This window comes from Canis lupus, chromosome 2, assembly GCF_048164855.1.
Source record: "Canis lupus baileyi chromosome 2, mCanLup2.hap1, whole genome shotgun sequence".
NCBI lineage: Eukaryota > Metazoa > Chordata > Mammalia > Carnivora > Canidae > Canis > Canis lupus.
The window spans coordinates 26,030,601-26,047,426 of NC_132839.1; positions in this window are offsets into that span (position 1 = coordinate 26,030,601).

A 16,826-nucleotide genomic window follows, 5' to 3' on the forward strand; every position below is an offset into this window, starting at 1 on the left:
TTGCTTTTAACCTTGAAATAGGCAGAGTCATTGTTTTTTAAAAAGGAACTATCTTCATAAACTTGAGCATCCCTCATCTTTGAAAAAGAGAACTGAACTCTCAAGCAGGGTTGAACCATAATTTGGTTTTGTGTTGGGAAGTTAGAAAAACAGCCTGAATACTGAAGCTCCTCATCTGTAAATAAATGTCATTGGCTGTATCTGGAAACCTACTCTCCACCTACCAAGAACCTAGTGAACAACTAATACCTCTGTGTTGTGTGCAGCTCCTTAAACAAACAGCCTATCATCCTGGAGAGCATGTTTTCACTTGGTTTCTTTAACAGACAGTCACAGAAGAAAGAATAATACCAAGAGCTCCACAGCTGCTTCTGCATGAGGCAAGGGTTTTCCATTCATACTGTAGTATTTGGCCCCCAAATCACTTTTTACACTCCATAGTGCATGTCTGCATAGCACGGAAGGAAAGGGAGTTGGAACCACATGGGGTCACATGAGAAATGGAACTGCTTCTCTTGGCATTTGGTACTAGGCAATCTAAGAAACTACTCCCTGGGACAGTTCTTTATTGACTTCAAGTGATCTGACTGTTGGAACAAAGTTGAGATGGATGTTCCTAACACCTTGACACCTACAACCCAGCCCTGGAACTGCCAACAGCCCTGCTGAGGGAACCATTGGGGCACCCCGATTCCCCTTCCCCACAAGAGCCACTGGGGACCTTATAATGTAGTGGTTAATAGCTTTGACATCACACAGACTTCAGTTTAAATATCAGCTCTGCAACTGTCTAACTTGTACAGAAGCTTCTCTGAGCTCCAGGTTCTTTGCCTATAAAAGAGAAATCATAATACTAACCTTGTAGGCTTACTCAGAGGTAGGAGGGGATAAAATGAAGTCAAAGAACCAAAGAACAAAGCCAGCATATGGTAAGTGCTCAATGATAGTAGCTAATGTTACAATTCCCTCCTCTTTCCCTCCTCTTTCCTAGTGCTCCTCCAGAATCCTTTCCCTTCTCCTTCTTCTCCCTTTACATGTCTACCTGGTCACTGCCTCAGGCTAGCCAGGGACATCTTAGAAGCCCGCAGGCCCTGCACAGGCACCCTCTCTGCCTGGAGACTCTGCCAGCTATCATCCAAGACTATTAGCTTCTCTACCACGGAATGCTTTTGCCAACTTGTAAACACTCCCCAAGTGCTTCTGCTTGTTTAAAGGGCCCTCTTTTATAGTCTTAATTGAAGTTTGTTTTCCACCTGTAGTATTTTCTTACACAATTTTCTTACAATAAAGTGTGCTCTACTATCCCCAAGGGCTTTCATGTAATGAGATGCTGAATATCAGAAAGCCTTAATTTTTCTCTTGGTTGATGTTGATGTTGAATTTTTATTTTATTTATTTATTTATTTTAATTTTTGTTTGGAAATATTTTAATATTTGCAGAAAAGAGTCAAGAATAAGAATAGTACACAGAACCCTTATATACCCTTTAGCTAGATTCACTTATTGGTAAAATTATGTGCCATTTACTTTATCATTTAGTCTCTCTCTCTCTCTCTCTCTCTCCCAAGATTTATTTATTTATTTTAGACAGAGAAAAAGAGCAGGGTTGGGGGGGCAGAGTGAGAGGAAGAGTGAGACTCTGGAGCAGACTCCCCTCTAAGTGGGGAGCCTGATGCAGGGCTCCACCTTACAACCCTGAGATCATGACCTAAGCCAAAATCAAGAGTCTGATGCCTAACTAACTGAGCCATTCAAGTGCCCCATTCTCTCTCTTTTTACATATAAATACACTCTGGTCTGAATGTTTGTGTTCCCATAAAGTTCTTTGTTGAAATCCGAATCCTCAAAGTAATGGCATATTAGGGCGTTTCAGAGGTTATTGGGATTAGTGCCCTCAAAAGAGTCCTGTCTCTTCCACCATGTGAAGATGGCTCTCACCAGATAGCAAATCTGCTGGCAACCATGACCTTGGACGTCTCAGCCTCAGTTGTGAAAAATACATTTCTAGTGTTTATAAGTCACTCAGTTTATAGTATTTTTGTTATAACAACTCAATTAACTAAGACTGTATGTGTGTACATTTGTATTTATGTGTGTGTGTATGATTTATATATATTCATATATATACATATATACTATTTTCTGTATAAAAAAATAGGTGCATTTTTTTAACATCATTTGAAAGTAAGTTGCATATACCATGAATCTTTACCTCTAAATAAACCCTTTGGTGTGTATTTCCTAAGAATAGGGATACGTTCTTATGTAATAACAGTACAGTTTAAACTGTAATTTAAAAAAAACTGTAATTTATTTATATGTCATGGATATAATCCTTTTTATCTAATCTATTATCCTTTTTCCATGTTTCTCAATTGACCTGATGATGTTCTTTATAGCATTCTTTTCCTTCCATGACAGGATCTAGTCTAGTATTCCCTTAGCCATCCTATCTCTTTAAACTTCTTTAATCTGAAACATTTCCACAGCCTCCAAGCCATCATTTTGATAGTAGTGCATTCTTATTCCATGAAAGGCCTCATAAATTCAGACTATGCATTGAAGAACAATGTCTCCCCTCCTCAACCCCTCTCCAAACCTAAGACAGCTTAATTGGTCATTTTAAACTTTGTCAGACATGCGATTTCAATTATAGATTATATTTTCCTCAATATTATCTATTTGAAAGTGAAAGAAATAAAACCCAAGACTCCTCAATCCTATTCTTTAGTATCCCAGAGATAAGGATAATGAGTATATTCCATGGAATCTGGGAACTTACTGGACCTCATTAGGAATGGCATTGTTTAGCACAGCCATTTAAAAGTTTAAGGTTTTAGGGGACACTTCTTCTGATGTTATTATTTGTCAGAGTCTTTTTGGGAAATTTTTAAAAGAATGGTATCCACATCCCTTTAAATATACTTCATTTGTGTTCTAGCTTTAAAAAAAAATCAGAGGCATACTTATTAAAGAATTACTATAATAAATAGCAAAAAATCAATTGCCAAAGAAATCAAAGATATTGAAAATCAGTAGCACCATTTTTGTTTTCTAGGGACTAATGAGACAGTCTAAATAACTTATGAATAGCTGCCTTGTTGAGTCTTTTATTGGAGGAAAGTCTTCTGTTGAGAAATGCTAAGCATGTGCGCTCTCCTCCAATATCCAGCTCTTTCTCTCACGCCCTCCTCCTCCCTCTTCTTAGGTATGCAAAGAAGGTCTGCTTGCACTGAGGCTTTGCAGTTGCAGCCTGGATACCCATCCACCTTGCAACCGAGAGAGTCATGCCCACCCGCCTCTCATGATTGCCCTGGAATGCATGCTCTCTGAGTGAGCAACTCTTAATGAAGACCTGCCTAATTATTCTGCATAGCAACTTGGACAAGAGCCTGTGAGAAAGAGCTAATGGCTTATAAATGTGAATATAAACCTAAATAGGTCAGTGAAACACAGAAGACTTTCTCAGTCCCACCCAGATTGCAAACATCGATGTAGAGGCTTCTACCAAAAGCAATATTTTGCCATGACCTAATTTATTTGGCTGTCATGGCTGCATACAAATGATCAAGGGAGATGCCATCTCTAACGTGCAGTGTCTAGTTGGGTTAATGTATTCTCTTCCTAAAGTCTATGGGTAATAGCCAACACTTATTAAATACTAACCTGTCAGATATTATTCTAGGGGTGTTTTAAATGGATTAAGTCCTTCAGTGCTCACAACAATCCTATAAGGTAGGTAATATCATTATCCCCATTCTAAAGATGAGAAAACTGAGCTACAGAGTTGAATAACTTGCTCGAATTCACAATGCAATTCAACCTAAAGTCTCTGATATTTTCCAACAGAAGATGCTGTGGAGGGAATCCCTGTGTCTTCTGCCATAATTCATATGTTGAAGTCCTAACCACTACTGTGATGGTATTTGGAGATGGGGTCTTTGAGATGTAATTTGGTTTGGATAAGTTCATGACTGTAGAGCCCACGTGTTGGGATCAGTGCCCTTACAAGAGGATGAGGGGACAGAGTGTTCTCTGCCATGGAAATACACAGTAAGAAACCAGCAGACTATAAACTCACCAAGACCCAACCATGCTAGCACCCTAATTTCAGATTTCTGGCTTCCAGAACTGTGAGAAACAAGTGCTGTTCAAGCCACTCAGTCAATGGCATTCTGGTATAGCTGCCCAAGCCAACTAAGAGATGAGGTAAATCTCAACACTCCTATTATTCTTTCCAGTCAGATACAGGAGCTCAAAGAGCTACAGCCTTCAAGACAGTAGACTCTTAGTAACACTCTTGATAAAGATTAATAATACCTCCTTCTACATATAATTCTTCCTGTTATTTTGAGGCCTTCGGAATGTGGCTGAAGGAAAGATTAAAGGACATGAAGAATAGATGAGAGATTCCTTTGACACAAGGGGTCTGAAGGCCACATGGGCAAATTGTCACTGCCTGTGGACAGTGCTAAATTTTATTTCTAAATTTTTCTCTGAGTGGACCAGAAATCAAATGAAATCATAATCAATGAATCTCCTATTCTTTTTGCTTTTTCCTTTAAAATTAGCGTTATTGCATTCTTAACTAAATCTTTAGTGTTCCCAAAGAATGTTTATCCCTAAATGAACTAAAAGAATATGACTGGAGGAGCTGCACAAGAAAACAAAACAAAAAAAAAACTTATAATAGAGACTTATATTGTTCTTAATTAATTTCTTAATTATTGGAATCAGTGGCTTTTGTAATCCTCTGTGGCTTTTCTTTAAAAATTTTGAGGTTTGTAATTTATGGGATTGAAGTTTTTTCTAATTATAATAAAAGTAGTAGTTGTTTCTTAACACTTAAAAGCATAAGCGATGAACTAAACACTGACTGGATATGAAATGGAGACTTCAAACTAAGAACCCAGATATATGGAAGGGTAATTTTGGGTGGGGTAGGGGGCATTTCACAACTTTTTTCTCAATCCTTGAATTATTCTTTCAATGTCAGATTTTGCATAAAAACCTAGATTTCTATCCTCTTGTTTAAAAACCCAAACAGTGACAATAGTAGAATAACATTATCCGATGGCAACCAACAAGTTAAGCTGAGTAATGGCTGTGCCCATCAAAAAACTTTTTCTGTTTAGTTAAAAGGCCCAGCACTGCTGTGGAGCTAGGTGTGGGAGGTGAGAGAGAGCAGAAAAGAGTAGAACAGCAATCAGGCCCGTGTGATGTAATTTACCTGGTAGTGGACTTTGGAAGTGAATAAACTTACAAAAGGAGGGAATGAAAACAGCCAACCAAGGAGTATTTCAAACAAAACTCTAGGAAGTGTTCTCATGCATGGGCAGAGAAAATAAAATGCAAGGGAGACAAAAACTAGACATTCAGGGAGAGTGTGAAGATTTTTTTTTATTAATGAAAATTGCAACCAAGTCAGAACTCCTGTCTATGAGGTTAAAAGTAGGTTGGAGAGGAATAAATGAGTTGATAATGCACCTAGAGCCCATGAAGAGTACCTGACACATACTAAGCATTCAATAAATGTAGGTAATCATCATCATCATCATCATCTAATGGGAAAAGAAGGAAAAATGAACGAATGGATATCCTACCATGCAGTTTTACATCAATACGTGTAAGTATGACCTGTGTGTTTAGAAATGTTGCCACTTTGTGTTTGGAAAGCCAAGTTTTTAGTTTAATGAGGGCAATCTCCCATGAGTGTTTGGCAACTGAAACGGTATTTTTTGGCTATTTACACACAATTTATGCTATTGAACTTACAATCTTTCTCCATCCCACTAATTCTCCCACCCACTATCTAGAAAAAAAAATCACAAAAACCTAATAATTTAGTGAGAAACTTTTCTTCATTTGATATAAAGTATCCCTTGTAACTCTGCTGTACTGTATAAATGGTGGTTCCCTTCAGTAAATAGTACTTATTAACTGTGGAAACCATATTTACATGCCTTGGTAAACAATGAATTATTCTGAGGACCTGATTTAGTAAATACTGTGGTTTGTGGGATTTCAGTACAAAATCACAAAATCAAACGTAGAAGGAAATCTCTATGGCTTTTATCTAACTTTCAAGGAGGAGAGGGATTTAAAAGTCCTTTTACTGTATAACTTGATCACATTTCAGAAAATAAAAAAACATTTTTAAATGATCTTTAAAGAAAGCAAAACTACTTGGCATGACTTAGGGTTTTAAAACAGATTTAAACAAAGTAAGAGGAAAATTGAGTTAGAGATTCCAGACAGGCAACTGACCACACATACAATTTCATATTGGTGATTAAAAATAATAAAATTATTTATCCAATAGTAATAACACTTATTTTTAGGTGAAACTCAATTCAAATGCATCATTAATTCATTTACAATAAAATAGAACTGTACAACTATTTAAAATGTAAACATTTAACAATTTTCTAACATCAACCTCTTTTTAAAAAAAGTTGAGAAAAAATTTGCAAAACATTCATTTTCAAACAAGTGAAGATTTCAGCTTGGCTTCCTTAAGAGTTACAGATTTTCAGTTATGGAGCTAGTCTTCAATAATTAAGCAAGTTCTAACAAAAATGGAAGCCTTGAAAGAAAACTAAGTGTTTTAAATTCACACCTTTATATCCTTTTTTTCTTCTCCAAAGTAATCATGACAGAGAATCCTAAGAAATACTAGAAGCAAGTATGGGCTCAGGCATATATGCTTGTGTGAATTTACAAGATCAAACACTGTATTTGAGGAGAAGATAGCAGGAATGTACATCTCCCTGGGGTTTATCCATGAAAACTTTCAAGACACTTCAAAGAAGTCTCTTCGTAGATAATTTCCCTAGCTGTTTAAAGTTGATAAAGGCCTGTTTTCATCTGAATATGAATTTGTTGTTGCTGTGAAAAGTTGTTATATTTACTTCTATATATTACTATAAAGAGGGAGGAAAAAACCTATAATCTGCTGAAAGAACACTATCAGGATATGATTGCTAAATGACCCCCTCAGCATTTTCCATTTCCCAACACATCATTACATTGAGCAGCATTTCAGGGTAATTGTCATATGCATGTAAAGCCTCTCAGAGTCTCCTCGCAGAATTAACAGCAAAACACTACCTGTGGTCAATCCACTCTACCCATCATCTTCTAGCATAATCATGGGGAGCTTGCCCCAGAGCCACAAGGGCAGCTCCTGGACCACAGGCCACTGGGGATGCATATTCATCGATGATCCCGGAATGACATTGATTTAGGGAAAGCTTTTCATGCTGGTTCCTGGTTGGAAAGTGCTTTATTTCCTGGAGGCAAGGAGGTTAAGAGAGGAAAGATAGCATCTCCTAAATGTGAAGGAAAAAAAAAAAAAAAAACACTGCTCAGTACTCTGGCCAATTTGTGGAGACAAAAGTCAACCTTTATCCAATTTGGACAGTGGACAAGAAAGGGGGGCTACCCTCTGCCACACACTGCACCCAGGGCTCTCTTTCCTCACTTCACTCTCTGAGACCGTCAGTCAGGAGGAGAGATGGCTACCCTAGGCCAAATATTTCCACTTAGACCCTAGCGCCATGAGATCTATAAAGCTCTACCCCTAAATCATGGGCAGAAAAGAAGAAAGAAATGCCTTCACTAAGTAAGCATCCAAGAGAGGTCTCTTTGCCCATTTGTCACATCTAACTCTTCCCATAGGAGAGTAGCAAGCATTGTGAAGTTTCCACCAAGTCCTGTAAAGGCATATTAGTAAAACCTAGACAAATTATTTAACCTGGTCACTGGGTCTGATGGCTCCAACACAAAGTACATGGGAACAAACTTTTGCCTTTGTATAATATTTAAAAAGAGAGAGTGAAAAAAATGTAATGCATGTCCATGATATTTTTGGCATTTCCGTGACATTTCTTGCACATGCCTTATCAGACTGACCGCTCTCATGAAAGCAATATTCTGTTCACATATGAGCATAGAAAAACACAGTGCTCTATTTTTAACCTAATGGCCACTGCTGAACAATTAGTGATTACCTAATAGCATGATTTCTTGGCTTAATGAGTTACTTTAACTGAATTGCAACTCTGCCTCCCTTTTATTCACTGACCTTTCAAGGTAACCTAAACAAATTCAATGGCAATTTATCTCAGGGTCCTTTTGAGTATTTAGAACATATTTACAGATCTTTTCTAAAGTCTGAGAACATTCTACAATGCAGACCAAATCTCTTCAGACTGAGAATCTCAAAATCATTTCACAATAATGCAAATGCTAAGCAGAGGCATATGACCTTCAAATAAGCTACCTCTGCATAGCCTTCAATTAAAATATTACATGACCCTATTGAAGGAATGTAGAACTCCTGTTAATAAGATATAATTTCCAACAGCTCAAAAGCCCTTAAATTGTGGTGATGGTATTTGGACTTCCCATGGTAAATAAGGCAAAATAAGTTTCCATGAGATTTAGTGTCTTCAATATGTTTGTTTGCCTCTGGCTATTTTCAGGAAGAAGGAAAAAAATCTATCTTATTCTGACATAATTAAGACACTCTTTTGTGTGAAAATTTTAAACTTTAGACGATCAGAAATGTAATTACCATATAGTTAAAGGAACAGAAAGTATCCATGAGGCCACAATATTTGTCCTTCACATTTGATTTTCCAAGAAAGATTAGATTTTCTATTTCTGATCCCAGGGGTTGGAACAAAGGTCAGTTGGCAAATGTTATAAGGCAACAGATCTGATCAAAAGGAGAGTAGGTTATAGGTGGGAAGTATCTCCGTGAGTGTGTGTATGTGTGTGTGTGTGTATGTGTATGTGTTCAGGAACAACTGGAGATATGCTTGGGGTCGACACTGGGCAGTTGTAGTATTATCCATTCATTGAGCTTTACTTGAGAACTTGCTATGGGCCAATTACTGCCTGGAGGAATTGCCTGTGAGCTCCTTTGAGCTGAAGAAGTCCCTCAGAAAATACATGCTAGGAATTTCAATGAATGCTTTCTCTTTCTACAGTTTCTATGAAAAATGATTCCAAATACCAGTAGATAAATTAATAGTAGAAAGTATTTATTTTACACCCATGAGGACCCAAGGGTCTTCATCGATTAACCCCATCAAGGGTTAATTGATCAATTAACCATGTTATAACAAATGTACAATATTTAATAAAAATCCCCATGTCATTTTTACTTATGATTTTCTTTCATTTTTATTAAATAAAATTTTCTCTTCTAAATTGAATGATTATTCTGTTAATTGACAAAAATCAAAGAACTCAAATTTTCAATTAGCCCTAAATATACTTTTTTGAAAGCAGATTAAAAACCAAAATCATGAAAAAAAATCCACTCTTTAAATTTTTTTTACCTAAAACTTATATTTAAAAGTCCATTTCCATCTTTAAGAGTTCTCTCTAGTCCTAAGTAATAATATTGAGGCTCCACATTGTGAAGAAAACCTTTCAGCCAGTATTCTTATATTGTATATTTCTGTAAACAAGATTAGAAAACTAGAGCTTGTTCTAGATCCATTTACCATCTTGTGTCATGACCCATGAGAGCGTATATTTTTGGTTCGTATCTCAGATCTTAGATCAGCCCCCATAGGGTGAAAAATAGGCACTATAATTGTGTCAGTTACATGGACAAAATACAAGATCTGAAATGTTTCTTAAACTCAGTTTCCCCCCTTATGAACTCCTGCCCTAAATTCCACATCAGAGTGTTATAGGACAATGGATGCAAAATGCTTTGGAAAGAAATCAATGTATCACAAACTCTAGACTTGGATATTTGTGAAGGGAACTCTATTGTTTTCATCTTTAATTTTATTTATTAAAGAATTGAAAGAATATTGAAACTAATAATGGAATATGAAAGTAAAATGATAGAGATGAGTAATGAAATCAATATGAATCACTGACATCAAGGAGCAAATACTAATAAAAAATTCAAATAAAGTAATGAATACTTTATTCATTAATAAAAAAATAAAGTAATTATCTTTGATAATATAATTAGAGGAGAGAAGGGTCTTATATGAACACATTGGGAAAATATTTAGTGCTAATTTGACACAAATTAGCTAATTTGACTTTAATTCTGACATCAAAGAATTTAACATAAACCTCCCAACACGCTACTACAGTAAGAACATTATAGAAAACAGGTTACTATACGTTAACGATTTAAAGAGTGTTTAAGATTAGCCACTGCACAAGAAGTCTTATAACTTATGAAAGGAACTGATAGAGGTTTTCCCAAATTTGATAACAATCCTAAAATCTCTTATGATATTAGGAGTAAATTATGAAGGAAAATTTTTGAATCAAACACATTAAGGTTGAATTTTATTTCTATTCTCCTTACAGTCAGTGATACTACAAATTTTATCATGCTCAAAGAGTGATTAAAAACTATTAAACCAAAAAATGTATGAGAAAATTAAATAAATGTATCAGGCAATACAGTAATGAAAATATATTATTTTTCTGGATTATGTAATGTTTGTTAAGCATCAGTTTTTTATATGTCATGTGTTTTGGTTTCCGTTCTTATTGGTTTCTGTTCTTATTCTAAAAGCATATTTTGTGTCCAGTTTTGCATTTGTCAACTTGGATTTTCTTTTTTCTTAAAGGAACCTTCAAAATAAAAGCTCCAGTTGCACACACCTGAATTTGGTCCTGCTGGGGGTCAGGAAAGATTTTAATGGGGAAATAATTTCTAAACCGAGACCATAAATTTATGTAGGTATTCACTAGGTGAAGGGAGAAGAACAAAAGGGTGCCTTAAGCAGGAGGACCAGCAAAAGGGGATTTCGGAGGAGTGCCCATAGCGTGCTGGAGAAACTGAATTCAGTTCAGTTCCTATCATAATAGGGACATGGGACAGAAGAACATCAAATGTGGTTGGCTAAAAATGTGAACATGCTAGAACACGGGTGAATCTCAAAAATGTTATGCTAAGGGAAAGAAGCTCATCATAAAAGACTACATATATTATATGATTCTATTTGTAGGAAATACTCAGAATAGGCAGATGTATAAAGTCAGAAAGCAGACTGATATTTGCCGAAGACTAGAGCATGGGAGAATGGGGAATGACTGCTCAGTAAGTATGGGGTTTCCTTTTCCCATGATGAAATGTTCTAGAACCAAATAGTAGTGACGTTCCATGATACATATTTTAAAAATGGTTAAAATAGGGACCCCTAAGGAACTCAAACATCTAAGGTCCAAACAGAGGAGGTAATGCTGAGAAGATCAGTAGCCTGACAGGAGAGGAACCCTAAGGAACTAAGTAAGCATCGCCCCTTGGAAGTGGCCACAGAGGCCTTGCAGTCTCTGGCAGGGGTGGTTGTGATAAAGTGGTGGAGTGAGAAGCTCTATTGGAGTTGATTGAGGAATGAGTGGGAGCAAAGGAAACGATAAGGTGAAGACAAGTGTTCCAAGAAGGCCAAAGAGAAATGGAGAAAAGGGCTGGTGTTCTCCAGGTTGTGAGAACAACACTAACCATGCTTTGGAAGAAACACAAACAGTGTGAATGAGGCCATGAAAAATGGGCCAGGTTAGAACACTGATTACTTTGGAGATGGGTTAAAAGAATGGAATGTGAAGTAGGTTTTTGAATCCATATTGTCCAATGTTAGTTAAGTCTGGCTGTGTCATAACACTTCATACGTCTCTGACTATGCTGATTACCTACTGATTTATTTGAGGGTAACATTATTGTTAATAATCCGTCTGCCAGCTAGTGATTTATTAACTAGGATTCTGGGCTTTGTTTCATGCACCTATTTGCTTTCTACACCTAGGGAGTGTAGAAAGCACAACTTCTAGGGCTGTCTCCTGCCAGAGAGAAAACTGCCTCAGAGCTAACATAGAAACTCACATTAACATGTGAAAAGTTCTGTTGGTTTCCATCCAAATAAATAGGAGTATCATAAAACCCAAAAACTCTTTGTCACTTGTCTAAAAAAGCCTTCTATTGGCAAAAAAAGCTTTTGGACCTCGTTTTTATTCTACACGATATCATGATGTTCTGCTTTCTTTACCCATCAATCTGGGATTTAATGTAACAGGTACCACTGAAAACTCCGACATCCATTTGACTGTAACGGCCAAGAGTTTGCTGATTTGAGCTGTTGAGAAAAGCATTCAGGGGGGCTGGCATTCTGCCTCCAGTCCTATGGCTTGGAAACACCCCCAAAATTAATCCTTACTCTATTTTCATTCAATATGCGGCGCTGCCAAAATATTGTTCATCTGCTGGAGCTAAGCACTCAGTGAAAGTCAGGGGTAAAATTGCAACCTGGAGAAATAATAAAAGAATCAAAGTGAGATACACATCTGTCTGAATTGCATTTTTCACTTTTCTCAGCTAACCTGCCCAATTCATAATAGGTTCATCGTTCACAACCGCTGAGCAGCGGGGATTCCGCGAGATCGCAGTGGCTATGAAATCAAGAGAGTAAGGATGGCACTGCCAGTTTTGCCATCCCTTCAACAAATTATGTGGCAGGGGGGAGGGGAGGGAGAGGAGAGTTTCTGCAAGAATTTATTCACCATCATGTGCAGGATTATTCTCTGGCGTGAGGGAACAGAGCCACTTCCCAAATCATAGGCTCTAAGAGGCCAACATTTCATAGTAAAGGTTAAATCTTTACCTAAAGCTCTTTGCTTTTTTACTTCAACTAGGAATGGCTTCCCAGTACAATTACACTGAACTCTGGCACTGCCATTTAATACATTGATAGAACACATTCAGAGGCCAGGAGGGTAAAAGAAATAGAAACAATTTTACCTAAAATAAGAGGTATCTTGGAATGGAAGGGGTAAAGAAGAGTTACTATATATATATATGTATATATATATATATAGTATATATATATATACTAGTCTCATTCTGGAACTTGCACTAAAGCTATAGAGTCTATTATTGGGGCACTGGCTTAAGATTGTTATAAGAAAGGAATTCTTAAAAGTCAGAATTCTTCGAAAATGATATGCCTTCATAAAGTAGTAAGTTACCTATCAGACATTATTAAACATTATGAGTTTCTAAACATTTTTAGTTTATTGAGTACTTTGAATACGGTACAAACAAAATGGTTTTATTTTTTCTCATAAATCTCCCCTTTGACTTGCTTTGACTGTTTTTTTCCCCCACTCGGATAAAGCCTCATGAAAATACCATTGCCTTGTTAAGAAGATCCATCCAGTTGATTTTAGGTAATCTCTTACCTAATCTAAAACTTCTTCCCCTCAGGGCACCTGGGTAGCATCCAACTCTTGGTTTGGCTCAGGTCTTGATCTCCCTGTCCTGAGATGAGCCCCACCTAGGTTCCACTGCTCAGCTGCTCAGCACAGAATCTACTAGAGATTCTTTCTCCCTCTTTACCTCCTCCTCTGCTCCCCACTATGCACTCTCACAAAATAAAATATTAAAAAAACAACAACAACAAAATTTCTCCCCCTCAGAAACCTGTAGTAGGAGAAAGGACTGGAGGTTGGGTGGCCTCTCCACTGTTTGTCCACTGTCCTACAATTCCTTTCGTGCTCAGCAGTTTCCTTTGGCCCCTCTAGGGCTGTTACTGAGGGAGGGAGTGGAGGTGAAATGTACGGATCATACTTGATTAGGACACATGTCACCTGGGTTCAGAGCATCTGAAGGGGCGCTTTTGTGAGTACCACAAACATGACTGTTCTCCCCAAGGCTAGGAAGCTCTGAGTGCAGTGTGAGGGAGGCTTTCTATGTTGGGTCACTTACAACTTCCCTTTAGGCCCACCTAGGCTTTTCCTGCTGTCTTCTTGGGTGGAGACAATTTTATATTAGTTCATCACTGGCTCCATTTCCCAAGGTCTAGCACCTGGGAAACACACACCTTGTCCTCTTGTTGGGAGCTATGCAGCTCACTCTGCAATAGTCATTTCTCTTTCCTCTCCCACCAGGAGAGCTTGAAGTCAGGAACGCACTTTGAAACTTTTTCAGAAATGAATCAGTCCCTCATATTCCCCTCATATTCCTCATCCTCCCATGAAAAGACAAATATATTCCCTACATTATTCTCTGAAGCCCCTCTCATTTGATTTGTGATTCGGGGTAAGCAGATCACTCGATACTCTTTCCACTCCTTGGAAGAGGGTGATCATTGAGAACACAGCACATCCACACTCCCACCAACAAATTGTCTCTGATGAGCCCAATTGCATCTTTTTTTCTTTACCCTCAAAGGGTATTCTGAGTCGAGTGAAAAAACTGGTTTCATGATCTTAATACACCCCAATATGGATAACTGACACCTGTTATTCTAAGCCATTGAGGTCTCTGAAATAGTAGGAAAAGTTGAATTTAACAGTTCCATTTAACCCCTGCTGTTTGACAAGTATAGAAGGTAAAATACATGGTAGAAAATGTCAAAAGATGCTGATTTCATGGAAGTTTTAACCTTAGGATAATAGCGAGATGCCTTAGGAAACCATAAAATACACATTTATAAACAGCACGTTCTCTAACCAAACTTACTAATTACTAAATCATCTTTTATGTCAAAAAATATTTATGTGTATATTAATTTTTTAGGATTACATAATAATAATCTAAGGAGTCTATGCTTTATTTCACTGGTTCTCTAGGGTTGAACATTTTATTTTACTTTTTAGTATTATAAACAGTAGCATAATTAAATCTTCATTTTTTTTTCTTTAATGTGTTTAAACCTTAGAACACATTCCTAGAGTGACATTCTATGCAAAGGCTATCATGTTTTTAAGATTTTTAAGAAATAGGGCACCTGGATGGTTCAGTCAGTTAAGTGTCTACCTTTGGCTCAGGTTATGATCCCAGGGATGGAGTCCCACGTGTAGTTTCCTGCTCAGCTGGGAGCCTGCTTCTTCCTCTCCACCGGGCTCATGCGCGCGCGCTCTCTCTCTCTCTCTCACTATCTCTAACTCTCAAATAAAGAAATAAAATCTTTTAAAAAAAAAGATTTTAAAAAAGTGAAATGTAAGAGGCACCTGGGTGGCTCAGTGGGTTAAGCATCTGTGTTCAGCTTGGGTCATGATCCCAGTGTCCTGGGATCAAGTCCTGCATCTGGCTCTCTGCTCAGAGGAGCCTGATTCTTCCTCTCCCTCTACCTGCTGCTCTGCCTACTTGTGTGCACTTTCTTGCTCTCTCTCTCTCTGTCAAATAAATAAATAAAATCTAAAAAAAAAAAAAAGAAAGAAAGAAAATATGAGATTGCTCTGTAGAAGTTAGAAGAGTAAGAACAATGTAGTTCTGATAATTAAACTCCTTTAGAATTTACGGATCAAGAGGCTTAGATGAAAACGGAAATGTGATTTGGAGAAGAGATTTAGTCCATTAGGAATATACTAAAAATAACATTTAGTGACATTATACTTACTTTGTCTAACTGTCATTATCTAAACTGGGCTGTAACTTGCTAAAATAAAATTCATGAAACATATGAGTATCTGCAACATGCAAACAAAACTTTTAGACAGTTGTAGTACACTGTTAAACTTGAAAAACCTTTTATAAAAATGTTTAGCATGCTATGCATCCAGGCAAAAATCTATATTTTGATTATTATAAGATTCTCTTTCTATATATTTCAAGAGAATCTTGCTCTGTCTCCGGTGAGAAGCAATTTCAAATGATGGAACACCAATCCTTCAATCTACCCTACACTCCTGACACCAACACACATAAAAAGAGGATAATTCCTGAGAATTCCCTCCACCATGATCCATATGGTTCTAGTTCCATTTTCAGTACAGTCTAGGAAACTCAACACACTGACAGACATGCTTTAACAGACTGTTTGAAACACTTTGACCAAGAACTTTGCTGGTGAAAACATTTCTGTTAACAAAGTAAAATGGTCTTGATTCAAGGCCTTGGAAAGGGTGGTGAACCGGACATGGGTTGATTCAAGCCCAAGAAGAAGAGATATTTTGTACAGAAATTCTTGTTTCCTACCTTCCAAGTGAAAGAACTGAATTTGTCTAACTGGAAGACTGCCACAAATCATTTCCACGAAGTTGTAGTAATTACCAAGCAGTAACACCGATATACTAAAGATAAGTCACATTCAAGTACTATGTCTCTTGGCTCAGAATCAGATTTGTCCTTCATGCCACCACCCACAGAGGGGTCACATCCTATCTTTCAAATGTCCCAAATAGTACAGACAAATATAATGGTCCATAAGTGGAAAGGAAACTCACCAATCTGTAGAATGATGATTCCAGAGATTGAATATGAATTTCATGGGCAGTGAGTCATTTTTTAAAAATTGATTTATTTATTTTAGAGAGAGATAGAGACAGAGCACAAACAAGAGGGGTAGGGAGAAGGAGAGAGAATCATAAGCAGACTGCACTGAGCCCAGAGCTTAAGGCAAGGCTCAATCTCACAATCATGAGATCTCAACCTGAGCCAAAACCAAGAGTCAGATGCTTAATCGACTACACCACCCAGCTGTCCCTGGGCAGTGAGGTTCTCACAAAGATTTGTGAGGGAAAGGAAAGTTGTTTCAACTCCTTGTATCTCAGAATCTTCATCTACAAAAGGAAATTGGCCAATTATTCCTAAGGATCCTTGCAACTCTAACATTAATTCAAGGAGTAAGAATAAATTTTCTGTACTATTATCAGTAGGGAAAACTCCCTGGAGAGATATACACTGGATAAAAGAGAAAGAAAAAAGCTGACTAGAACTGTACAGATTGGCCCTAGAGTTGAGGGGAAAAGCACACTTCATAATTTCTAGACAAATGGGCCGAAACCCCAACATTTATCTGAAAACTTTTAAGCCCCTCCAATACTGGTCAGTCTCAGGT